Genomic DNA, 11,841 nt, shown 5'->3' on the forward strand with positions numbered 1-11,841 from the left:
TAATTATAAAGAACAGAAACTTGCTTATGGTTCTAGAGGCTGAGAAGTCTGAGACGAGCCACCCATAAGACCCAGCCCAAGGCAGAAGGGCAAGAAGAGAGCCTAGTCCCCGAGTCCTTTTCATAAGCGTTGATCCAGGCATGAGGATGGGGCATTGTGACCTAAGCATGTCCGGAGAGCGGCTCCAGCTCCCAACATGGTTACACTGGGCTTTGAGTTTACACTGTATGGGGTTCTTTCTGTGTTGGAGTTCAAACCACAGCTGTTGGTGGTTGTTTCACTCTTTTGGCTTTTGGGAGGTTGGGGTGCTACCCAGCTCCCCAATAAAACACATATGGAGAAATATTATTTCTTATGAATGCCCAGCCTTAGCTTGGCTTGTTTCTAGCCAGCTTTTCTTAAATTATCCCATCTCTCTTTTGCTGCTGGGTTTTTTCCTTTTCTTACTTCTGTAATCATACTTTCACTCTTACTCTGTGGCTGGCTGTGTGGCTAGGTAGCTGGCCCCTTCTTTTCTAGCTCCTTGATCTCCCCTCCTCCCAGATTTTTCCTCTTCTTTATTCTCTCTGCCTGCCAGCCCTGCCTATCCTTTCTCTTGCCTTCCTATTGGCTGTCCAGCTCTTTAATAGACCAATCAGGTGTTTTATTCAGGCACAGTAACACAGCTTCACAGTTAAATAAATGCAACATAAAAGAATGCAACATGTCTTTGTATCATTAAAACAAATGTTCCACAGCATAAACAAATGTAAAAATAAATATTAATAAATATTAATCGCATCTTAAAATAATATTCTACAATTCACGGTAATGTCAACAAAGAGTCCTACAGTGAATGAGGGGCATCCCCTGCCACTCTCCCTCCAGCAGACACCGTCCCTCACTACATGTGTCTGCCTGCATGACTCCCCTACTCCCCTCCCATTTTTAAGTCTCCTCATTTATCTCAACCAGGTCCTCAGTAAGGGACCCACTCATTTCTGCGAGTATTGTAGATGGCATGCCTTTGTGTAGATGGAATTGTTCTGGGTTTCATTTTTTATTTATTCTTGAAGAAAAGGGCTATAATTTCCATTAAAATTCATAGCGACATTGGCCCAAGGAATGTTAAGAATTGTTATTTTAAGGCCTAACTCAAATACCATTTTAAGGCCATGGGTTTGTCTCTGACCCTAACCCTCCACCCCCACTTGACTACTGTGTGAACCTAGTTACCATAGTTACCTCTTACTCTATTGACCTGATTGGTAAGGCCCAGAACTCCTACACCTAAAACCGTATGACAGTAGATTTTAACCACATATACAAAATTCTTTGACAGCGACAGTGGCCTCTTCTTGGAGAAATCATGCCCAGAGACTTCTGACCTGCTGCAATTTTAGCTGACTGATTTTTGGTCCTTCTCTGCCTTTACCATCTTGGGATCTCTGTTCACAAGCACCCTGGGAGTTCCCTTCACCTCCCTCTTCCGTCAGGTCTTCTCTTTTCTGGATGCTGGGGCTTCCTCTTTGTGGATTTACTTTCTCCATAAAGCACACCAAAGTCGAAAGGTCAGGGGTGACATGGCTCAAGGTGAGCAGAGATACATGGACACATTTGTAAATGAGTCATCAAAGACAGTGTCTCAGACAGTCAGGCATGCGATTTTACAGGTGGTAACCAACAGTTTCCATGGTTTCTGTCTTCTGAGTCCCAAGGCCTTTTAGTTCTTCCTTCATGCTTCCTAAGTGTGTGTTTGTGTGTGTGGTGTGTGTGTGTTTGTGTGTGTGTGTGTGTGTGTGTGTGTGTGTGTGTGTTCTGGGGTCAATCGCACGGCCTTCTGCACGCTAGGCAAGCACTGTACCACTGAGTGACACTTCCAGTCACCTCAACTCCTTTTTGTAAGCGAAGAGAAATGTAGAGAGAAAAGAGAAATTTGTGAGAAGTGATCATGAGGGGCTGGGGATGTGCTTGCCTAGCATGCAGGAAGCCCTGGGCTTGATCTCCAACACCACATAGACTGAGCAGTACAATGCATGCCTATGATCTTAACATTTGGAAGGTGGGGCAGGAAGATCAGGACTACAGTGTCATCCTCGGCTACATAGCAAGTGTGAGGCCAGTTTGGGGTGTCTTAAATAAGAAAAGTGACAGCTGGGCATGATGGTGCACCCCTTTAATCCCAGCACTCAGGAGGCAGAGGCAGGCAGGCAGATCTCTGTCAGTTCAAAGCCAGCCTGGTCTCCATAGCAAGTTCCAGTCAGCGCTACACAGTAAGACTCTGTCTAGTAAATAAATACATACATAAATAAAGTAATGGATACAGGATTGATCACATTGAGTCTGTGGTTTCTAGAAGACATCCAGGACAGGTACGGTGGCACACATCTTTAATCCCAGCACTCAGGAGGCAGAGGCAGGTAGAACTTTGTGAGTTCTAGGCCAGCCAAGCTACATAGTGAGACCCTACCTTAAAATAAATAAATAAATAAACAAATAAATAAATAATAAATAATAAATAAATAAAAAGGATATTCAGGCAAGTGAGGTTGGTGATGCATTCCAAGTCCAAGCTCTGCCTAGTCTACCAAGTGAATTCAAGGAGTGAGCTCAAAGCCAGCCCATGCACTTTAGAAAAACTTGATCTCAAACAAAATGTTTAATTTGGGCTGGAGAGGTGGCTGAGTGGTTAAGAGCACATAGTGCTCTTTGAGAACCTGAGTTCCCTTCCCAGCACCCACATCAGATAACTCACAAATTCGGTTACTCTGGCTTCTGGAGGTCCAACACCCTCTTCTGGATTCTACAGGCATCCACACACATGTGGTATTCACTCACACAGACACACACATATACATATGTAAATAATAAAATAGATTTTAATTATCCTTTATGCATCAGGATACATTAGTTACTTTTCTAACGTTGTGATAAAACACCCAAAGCAACTTCTAGAAGGAAGGCTCAAGTTGGGCTCACAGTTCCAGAGGGAAAAGAGAACAACACCATCACAACAGGCACATAAGGCAGCTGGAGATGGAGCTAAGAGCTTGCTCACGTCTTGAAAAACAAGAAGCAAAGAGAGCAAACTAGAAAAAGTAGGAGTTTATCACTCTCACAGTCCACCTCCAGTGACACACCTCCTCCTCAGCCTCTCCAAACAGCACCACCAACTGAGGACTAAGCATTCAAATGCCCAGGACTATGGGAGACAGCTCATTCAAACCTCGACAATATTTGTTTAGCCTACATGTATGTCTCTGCATCACATGCGTGCCTGGTGTTTGGAGAGGCATTGGGTTCCCCGGAACTGAAGTTACAGATTATTGTGAGCTGCCATGTGCGTGCTGGGAATCGAACTCAGGTCTTCTACAAGAGCAGTTAGTGCTCTTAACCTCTGAGCCATCTCTCCAACCTCCAAAATAAATATATTTTTGTTTTTCGAGACAGGATTTCTCTGTGTTGTTTTGGTGCCTGTCCTGGATCTCACTCTGTAGACCAGACTGGCCTCGAACTCACAGAGATCCACCTGGCTCTGCCTTTCGAGTGCTGGGATTAAAGGAATGCACCACCACCACCCGGCTTAAATATATTTTTAAGAAGAAATGTAAGTAGAGACAGCTCTGCTTGGGGTTTTGGATTTGGGGATGGTGGGTTAAAAAGTGATGTTTATTTTTGTTTGTTTGTTTGTTTGTTTGTTTGTTTTGAGACAGGGATACTATGTGTCCCTGGCTGGCCTGGAACTTGCTATGTAGTCCAGGTTGGCCTCAAACCCACAGAGCTCCATCCACCTCTGTCTCAGGCTGCTGAGATTAAAGGCACTTGCCCCTATGCCCAGCTAGAGGCAGCTGTTTAGGAAAGGAAAATCACTCCAAGAATGGAAAAATGATGGGCTAGTAGTTGAGGGAAGTGAGCTAATGGTTGAGGAAAAGCCCCCAAAACATTAGACCACACAGTGTGTCGCCTGTTACAATACCTGCCCCCCACCTTTTGTAGTGTGAAGGCTTTCCCCGCATGCGCTGTTTGTTAGACAAAGCCCGGGTCCAGAGGGACCTCAGTCTTCCTCAAAAACTGGCTACTTTCATGTTAACCTAGTCCTGACTCTCCTGTCTCATAATCACTCCCATAGAGCATACAGAGCAGCCAAAGTAACTGAACAAGGAATCATCCCAGGACGAGATGCTGCAGACCACACGAATCTGAAAGGAGCATCTGCAGCCATTTAAAGAGAAACAGCAGAAGTCTGCCATGGCCATAACAAGTGCACTTCATGCTGTAGCATTAGGGCCCCAAGAGAAACCCCAGAGCACTCACGTTTTCCTGAAGGGGACCCATCCAGGCCACTCAGCCTCTAGTTAAACCATTATACATGCCAATTAACCCTCAAAAACAGCTCTGGCTGGAACAAAGCTGTCACGACATCCTACTGCCAAAATAGACCCTACAGACCAGAGGTCATACGCATGCACAGAAAACCCAAGACGGCTCAGCCATCCATACACAGTGATCACACTTGGGACCATGAGACAATCCTGATGATGGGTCCTGCCTTCAGAAGCGGACTTAACTGAAAGACATGTGACTTGGTTACAGGACTCATAAAAGCTCCCCAGGTAATTCCAGTGCAGACAAGGTTTAGAGCCATGAGTAGCCAGTGAACACACTTGCTTAACCTGTGTCATAGTGACTTCTACAGTGTGTTTGACATTGTTTTGCTGCTGTTAGCCTTTTTGTTGTGGCCCTTCGGTGGTTGTTGTTGTTTTAACTGAGGGTCCCTTACTGGTCCTGCTTCCATGAGTGGCAAAAGGCAGGTCAGCAGATGAGGTGGGGACACAGTCTTCCATTTCCACACAGAACTAAACAGACAAGCACAGAGTCACTATTGCTATTAGAAGTGGGCAGCATGGGATAGAGAGAGATGGGGAGGAAGGGGGTCATTAAAAATAATATAGGCTCCCCCTAAACTGGATGCCTAGGTCTGCTTCAACCTAAGAGCAAATCGGAATATCAAAAACTGTTTAGGGCCAGGTGTTGGTGGCTTTTAATCCTAGAACTTGGGAGGGCAGAGGCAGGAGGCTCTCTGATCTACAAAGTTCCAGAACAGCCAGGGCTACATGGAGAAACTCTGGCTCAAAAAACCAGGGGTGGGGGAGCTGTTTAGGAAGGCCGCCATCAGGGATGGAGGGAGGAGAAGAGTCCAAGGGGTGGGGGGCACATTCATCAACTGGGGTGAAGGCATTGCCCCCTCCCTGCAGGGACCCCACCCCCACCCCTCTTGTCTGGCAACACACCAGAGCTCTGGGGATGCTCCATGCTCCAGGCAGGGGCTGGAGGCGGCTCACAAAGGCTTGCCCTCCAGGGAGATGATAGCTGCCATCTAGTTTCTCCGCTAGGGTTCAGGGGTCCTTGAGCTCCTCAGGGCAGTTTGTTTGTGATTCATGCTGGATCCTTGTCAACTTCTTCTTAAAGGCATCCTTGGAGCTGGCATTTTGATCTTAAGGGATGCACCAGAGTGCTTTGTAGAGCAAAGAGGTGAGGCGAGTCCTCAACTCAATTGTCTCAGTATTCAGCTCTCTAAGACAAACAGCAATTTCCAAAGGGAACAGCCAGTGGTACCCAGCGGGTAGTTCCAGAAACCAGGACAAGCAAGATGTTTGAGCAGTTACCATAAGAAACTGTGGGGTCCAGAGCCAAGCCTGGCCTACGAGACTTGTTAGTAGAATGCGCACCTTGGAGTTTTTACAAGGAAAGCAGAGTCCCCCCCCCCCCCCGCTTGTGCCCAAGAGCTACAGCTGGCATAGCCAAGCTTAGTTCTGCTTGAAATGCCCCATCCCTGCCTTTAAGGCTCCCAAGCACAAGGATGTAGTGGATAGCTGTTCTGCCTATGACCTTGAAGTACATGCCCCTGGGACATGACCTCGGGGCGATCCTTAAGACCTGAGAGGCACATAGGCACTCTCCTTCTTCGCTCCCTCGTGGGACTTGGATGCAGGACAGATGGCCAGAACAGCATGAGACTTTGCCCTAGCATTCCAGAACCTTCGACAATTTTATTCTGTATAGTGAGTTTTCCTTCCCTAATAAATTCCTTTGCCCTTTAAGCAGACTCCATGGATTTCTCCCTATACAGGTACTTTTCTCATTGAGCCTCACAGTCCACCCAAGGGGTTGCTATCGGTTCCCAAAGAAACTCAGGACAGAGGGCTAACTGTGATGCCTATCAGCATACCAAGCTGATGCTGACCTTTAGGTTCACTCAGCACCTTGGCTCCTCTGAGCTCTTCCCACCACACCCCTGCCCTAACCTTCTCCAGCTCATGAGCTTTACTTCCCTTGTACAAGCTGGCCGTTTCAGTCACAGGCTCTCTCTCCGTTCCCTTGACTCTCTTCTTTCTCGGCTCCCTCTTTCATCTCTTCCTCTCCCCTCCTCTCCTGATCAAGTCCAGTCTGGACTCTTCTAGATGCCTCTGGCTGCATTCTCCCTCATACCTGTAATGAAAACCTTCTCCTCAACCACACCTTGGAGTGGTCATGTCCTCATTTCATTTAGTCAGTCCCCTCTACCCAGGGTGCTCTTCCTCCCTGCCCTCCTCTGCCTAACCGACTTCTCATCCCTTGGGTCTCAAGGAAGTGTGCCTTCATCACCCCTCAAATTGAGACAGGGCCACTCTTCTGATTATCCCTACCTTAACACTTCCATGGCTCTGTAAGAGCCTTTCAATTATCTGCTTCCCACGCAAGACTACAAGCTCCACGAGAACGTGTTGATCAGCAACCTTATTCACTGTATCATCAGCAACCACAGGGCTTGGCTGGAGCGGTAAGATGGATTGGTAGCTGGATGCCGTGTGCAAGCACGGGCTGGGGTGAGGGTAGGGGACTGGGGTGGAGATGGATATGGAAAGACAACCATGAGTGAGGTAAAGAAATGGAGATTAAAACCAGAAAGCAGATTCCTGTGGTTTGAAGACATCTAAGGGAGAAAAATTTGAGATGGCTATAAAGTCCAGAATACAGATATAGGTAGCATATGAGGTCCAGCCTGAAAGACAACGTGTGGTGAAAATTTCATACAGAGATTTCACTGCATTGGTGGTCCATGTGAAAGAAGAAAGAACGGAGACTCCTGAAAGCTGTACTTCTTCCATTACAATCAGAGACCACTACAAAAGGGGGTATTCTCGGAGCCTGGGGATGGTGGATAAAATCAGGGGGGGTTGTCCAGTAAAGGTGGGAGCCACAGAGGAAAGCCAATTCCACTAGAGATACTACCTGTGTGGAATGGAGTAAAACAAGAAAGGGGAAACAGCAGGCCTTTCCTCCAAATCATCCCCACCCTCAGGCTCCCACAACGTCTGTCATTGGCTGAACCTTTTTAGAAGGTAATTGGCAAGGGAGTTTGGGAATGTAATTTGCAAGGATAAGAGCCCCCTACAAAAGAGAGCAAAACAGTCCAGATGTAGAGGACATGTCTAGATGTGACTAAGAACTGCATGAGAAGAGAGGAGCCTGGGCACCAGGAGGCTGCCTGACCTCCCTTCCAGAGGAGAAGAGTGCTATGACCTAGGGCCCAGCAGCTCAGCAGGAGTCACTATTGACTCCTAGGGTTAGATAAGGAAGAGGAAGGTATGTTGTGGCTGGCTGATTTTTATTTTTATTTTATTATTATTATTATTGTTATTATTATTATTACTGATTGATGTGGGAAGGCCCAGCCCACATAAGGAGGTGGCCCTGAGTTGTATAAGAAAGCAAGCTGAGCAAGCCAAGGGGAGTAAACCAGCAAGCCATACTCCTCTGTGGCCTCTGCCTCAGCTCCTGCTTTGAATTCCTACCCTGACTTCCTCAATGATGGGCTCTGACTGGGACTGTAGGGTGAAAGAAGCCCTTTCCTTCCCAAGTTGTTTTGGGTTTGTGTTTTATCACAGCAATATGGAGCAAACTAATCCAGCGTTCTTGGTGTTTCACGAGCCTCTCCTGGAAATAGCAAAGGAGAGGTAGACCCAAGTTTGTATCCCAGCTCAGGTACATACACACTGGAGGATTAGGACAAGGGAATTTGCCTCTGGGCTGAGTCTGTCACACGGAGACTATCCTGGCCTCAGTGTGACTGTTAGAAGAACAGAATGAGAGTGTTCATAAGGCCCTTCACCCAGTGTGATCTACGTTCTCAACTGGAGATCCTAAGAGAAGGGATCCTCTAAGGCTCTGGACCCTCTTCTAAATCCCAAGTGCTCTTCCAACATTACCATTACTAAAACACTCTGTTCTAGCCCCTGCCTTTCTGTTACTAAAACAATCTGTTCTAGTCTTTATCTTTTTCTAGGGTCAAGGAATCATTAGCCTTTGTGTTAATTCAGCTGTCAGTCAGAGCTGCAACCATTGGAGCAAGAAAATCCATGCCCAGGCTTGTTCACATGGTTGTTGGAAGGTCCATTTCCTCCTGGGCTTTGGCCAGCACCTCAGCTCTCTACCATGAGGGCCTCATCTTCACAGCATGGAAACTAGCATGCCCCCAGAGAGCCAGCAGGGAAAATGAAGTGGGAGGTGATGTGGCCTCATCTGGAAGAGAAGCAGCTGTTATTCAGTGATTACCAAGGCTGAGGGAAAGGCAGTCAGCCCTCCCCGTAGCTATGATCAAGACCACCCCATTCCTGTCCTGGGGGACGAATACCCACTTTTGGCTGCAGAGCTCTGGATTCTCAGTGATCTGCCCCAGCCTGAAGTCTGTGCCTGCCAAGGTGAAGAGATCTGAAGCATGATTTCAGTCCTCCACTTTCACAGGTAGGAAAATGTGCCCCTTAAATAACTTAATGATTTCTACATGCTGTTCATTCCATCCTCATGCAAAGCCCCGAGGCATTCACTCTGTTTGACAGGGAGGAAACTGAAACCCAGAGAAATGAAATGCAGAACTAGTCATAGAGGCACATGCCTGTGATTCCAGCTCTCAGGAGCTGGAGGCAAGAGAATGGGGAATTCCAAGCCAGCCTGGCCTTCATAGCAAGACCCTGACTCAAAAAAATTAATATAAATAAGACCCAAGTTTGAAGGGATTTGGACAGTATCATGAAAATGATCTAAAACTTGGTAAAATATTGCTGTAGGTCTTTAGCTCAAAGTTATACTAAAACAACAAGTGAAGGGGACAATTTTGCCCCAGACACAACAAGGGACCATTTTGCAGCGTCTGAGGACATTTGACTATAGCAACAGTATCTGGAGTGAATACTACTGCCATCTAGTGGTTAGCATCTAGGATTGCTGCAACCCCATGGCAAGGAAGTCAAAGGGTTACTATTGAGAAATCCTATTCAAGGACCATGTGACCATGTTTGACTTGTTATGTCTATTAGTTGGGTCTCCAACTAATATCAACGTGTAGAATGTTGGTTTCAGGCCTTGGTCTTCTGTCTTGGAAGCTAACACCCAGCAGTACAAAGTGTTTGGAGTCTTGAGCAATAGGTTCTAGTGGACAACCATGAGCAATGACAATAGTTTGTATGTTGGGGGAAGGAGGGTCTTTTCCTGTAGGTGGAGTTTTCCCGTCTCAGCAGCCACTCCCAAATTACCACACTGAGGCTATGTTACTTATAAATGCTTGGCCGATAGCTCAGGCTTATTACTAACTAGTTATTACAACTTAAATTAACCCATTTCTATTCATCTACATTCTGCCATGTGGTTTGTGGCTTTACCTGCCCTCCAGCATGTCCTGCTCCTTCTGCAGCTCCTGTGACCTCCCTGACTCCACCCTTCCTCCTCCCAGCGTCCTCTGTGTCTGACTGTCCCACCTATACTTCCTGCCTGGCTACCGGCCTGTCAGCTTTTTATTAATCAATGAGAGTAATACATATTTACAGTGTACAGAAAGATTATTCCACAGCATTTTGGACCTCTCTAAACCACAACTTGTGAGGAGGTATCCTACACCTGGCTTGTTCTTTTTGTGGTGCTTACAATCAAACCCAGACCTTTGTGCGCTATTGAGCTATAACCCCTCAACCTCACCCTCTCTTTATAAAGACAAATACACGCTGGATTTGGGTCTCATCCTTATACCCTCATGTAACCTTAGTCATTTCTCTAAAGGGCCTTGGTGTAAATACAGTTTTGTTCAGGATGTACTGAGACCTAGGATTTCCTGGAAGGAATTTGGAGGCACAGTTCTGCCCATTATACCTTTCTGATTAATTCTAACACCCATTGGGCAGGTGGGCCTGAGCTGTATGAAAAGCAGGCTGAGCAAGCCATGTGGAACAAGCCAGTAAGCAGCAGCCCCCATGGCCTCTGCCTCAGTTCCTGCTTTAGTTCTTACCCTGACTTCCTTGTGTATTAGTGAGAAGTATGTTTCTCACCTGATGAATGCTGTGCTTTACAGATGCAGCTGCTGAGTCCACAAAACCATGCATGTTTCCATTATACCACAGAGCTATATGTATGTCAATTCCTTAACCAACACAAGCACCCTCTGTGGAGCCCACAGTGACTCCATTTTGTGGCTTGATTCCATCTTGACTCAAGGTCAGAGAGTTCAAGCTTGTCTTTGCCCCTTAAGGCTGGATAACAGGATGTTTGGCCAAAGGCATGGTTACCAGATGTCTTGAGAATTAAAGAGATGTTTACACTTGCTTGTACCCTGAACCATGGTGTCCTTGAGAAAGGGAAGTCTTTTGCCCCACTTGCCTTGAGTATAAAAAGCCTGTGAGAAATAAACTCAGGGCTGCTGCGGTATTTACTCGGAGCCTTCCTGAAGCTATCCTGTGTCTCTGTCTTTTTCTTTTCCATCTACATCTCTATTTTTCCTATCTATTATTTCTCAATCCTCACTCCCCTATTCAGGATTGTTCAACAGGTCAGGCGGGACCTGACAACCCTTTAAAGTCGGTAACTCAGGGCCTGAAACACTTGCCACACGCCTTTAATCCCAGCACTCAGGAGGCCAAGGCAGACAGATCTCTGTGAGTTTGAGGCCAGCCTGGTCTACAGAGTGAGTTCCAGGACAGCCAGGGCTGCATAGTGAGACCTTACCTCAAAAACAAAAACAACAACAAAAAACGAAATAAATAACATGCTATCCCAGCCCACCACCTGCCTTTTTCCTCATCACTCCTCAAATAAATCCCCAAGAAGAGTTTTGTTTTTGTAGAAATGAGAACCCTCCGCCAAATGCTGTTTCATAGGGCCCTGGGGCATACTGCTGGGAACCATTTCCAGCAAATAAATTCCAACCTTCTTTCTTTTGGCCTTTGCAAGTTTCATAGTTAGCAATTATTTATTTAGATTAGTCCTGTTTCTTATTTATTCTCAGAAACATTTCATATTGGTTGATTAGTTCAAACACCTTATGAATCAGCTGGGTTGTTGTGGCGGTTTGGTTTGGTTTGGTTTTTCAAGACAGGGTTTCTCTGTTGTAGCCTTGGCTGTCCTGGAACTTGCTGTGTAGACTGGCCTCGAACTCACAGAGATCCTCCTGTGAGGGATTAAAGGCATGTGCCACCACAGCCCAGCATGAATCAATTCTATGTTAAGTCCACAGCAGTGTATCAAAGGGCATACCAGAGTCTGGATACCGGCTTGGGTGCTATCAGTCTCCTGGGACACAATGAATGCTGTTCCAAGCTCCTTAGTAAACTAAGATGTGTCCTTGGCAGACAGTAGTGAAGAATACCCTAGAACCTCTCTTATCAATTACCATAAGTAAATGCACACATAGGCTTACAGTTCCCCAGAGAGAAAGTCACCTCCTGGCTGGAAACTGAGCCCACAAGGCTGGGTGTCAGGGTATTGATGGATTCTAACAGCTCCCTGGGGGGTGGGGTGGGGAGGCAGCAGCAGCAGCGTCAACTGCACAGACACAGG

Source organism: Peromyscus californicus, unplaced genomic scaffold, assembly GCF_007827085.1.
Source record: "Peromyscus californicus insignis strain IS unplaced genomic scaffold, ASM782708v3 Scaffold_4__1_contigs__length_199733344, whole genome shotgun sequence".
Taxonomy (NCBI): Eukaryota; Metazoa; Chordata; class Mammalia; order Rodentia; family Cricetidae; genus Peromyscus; species Peromyscus californicus.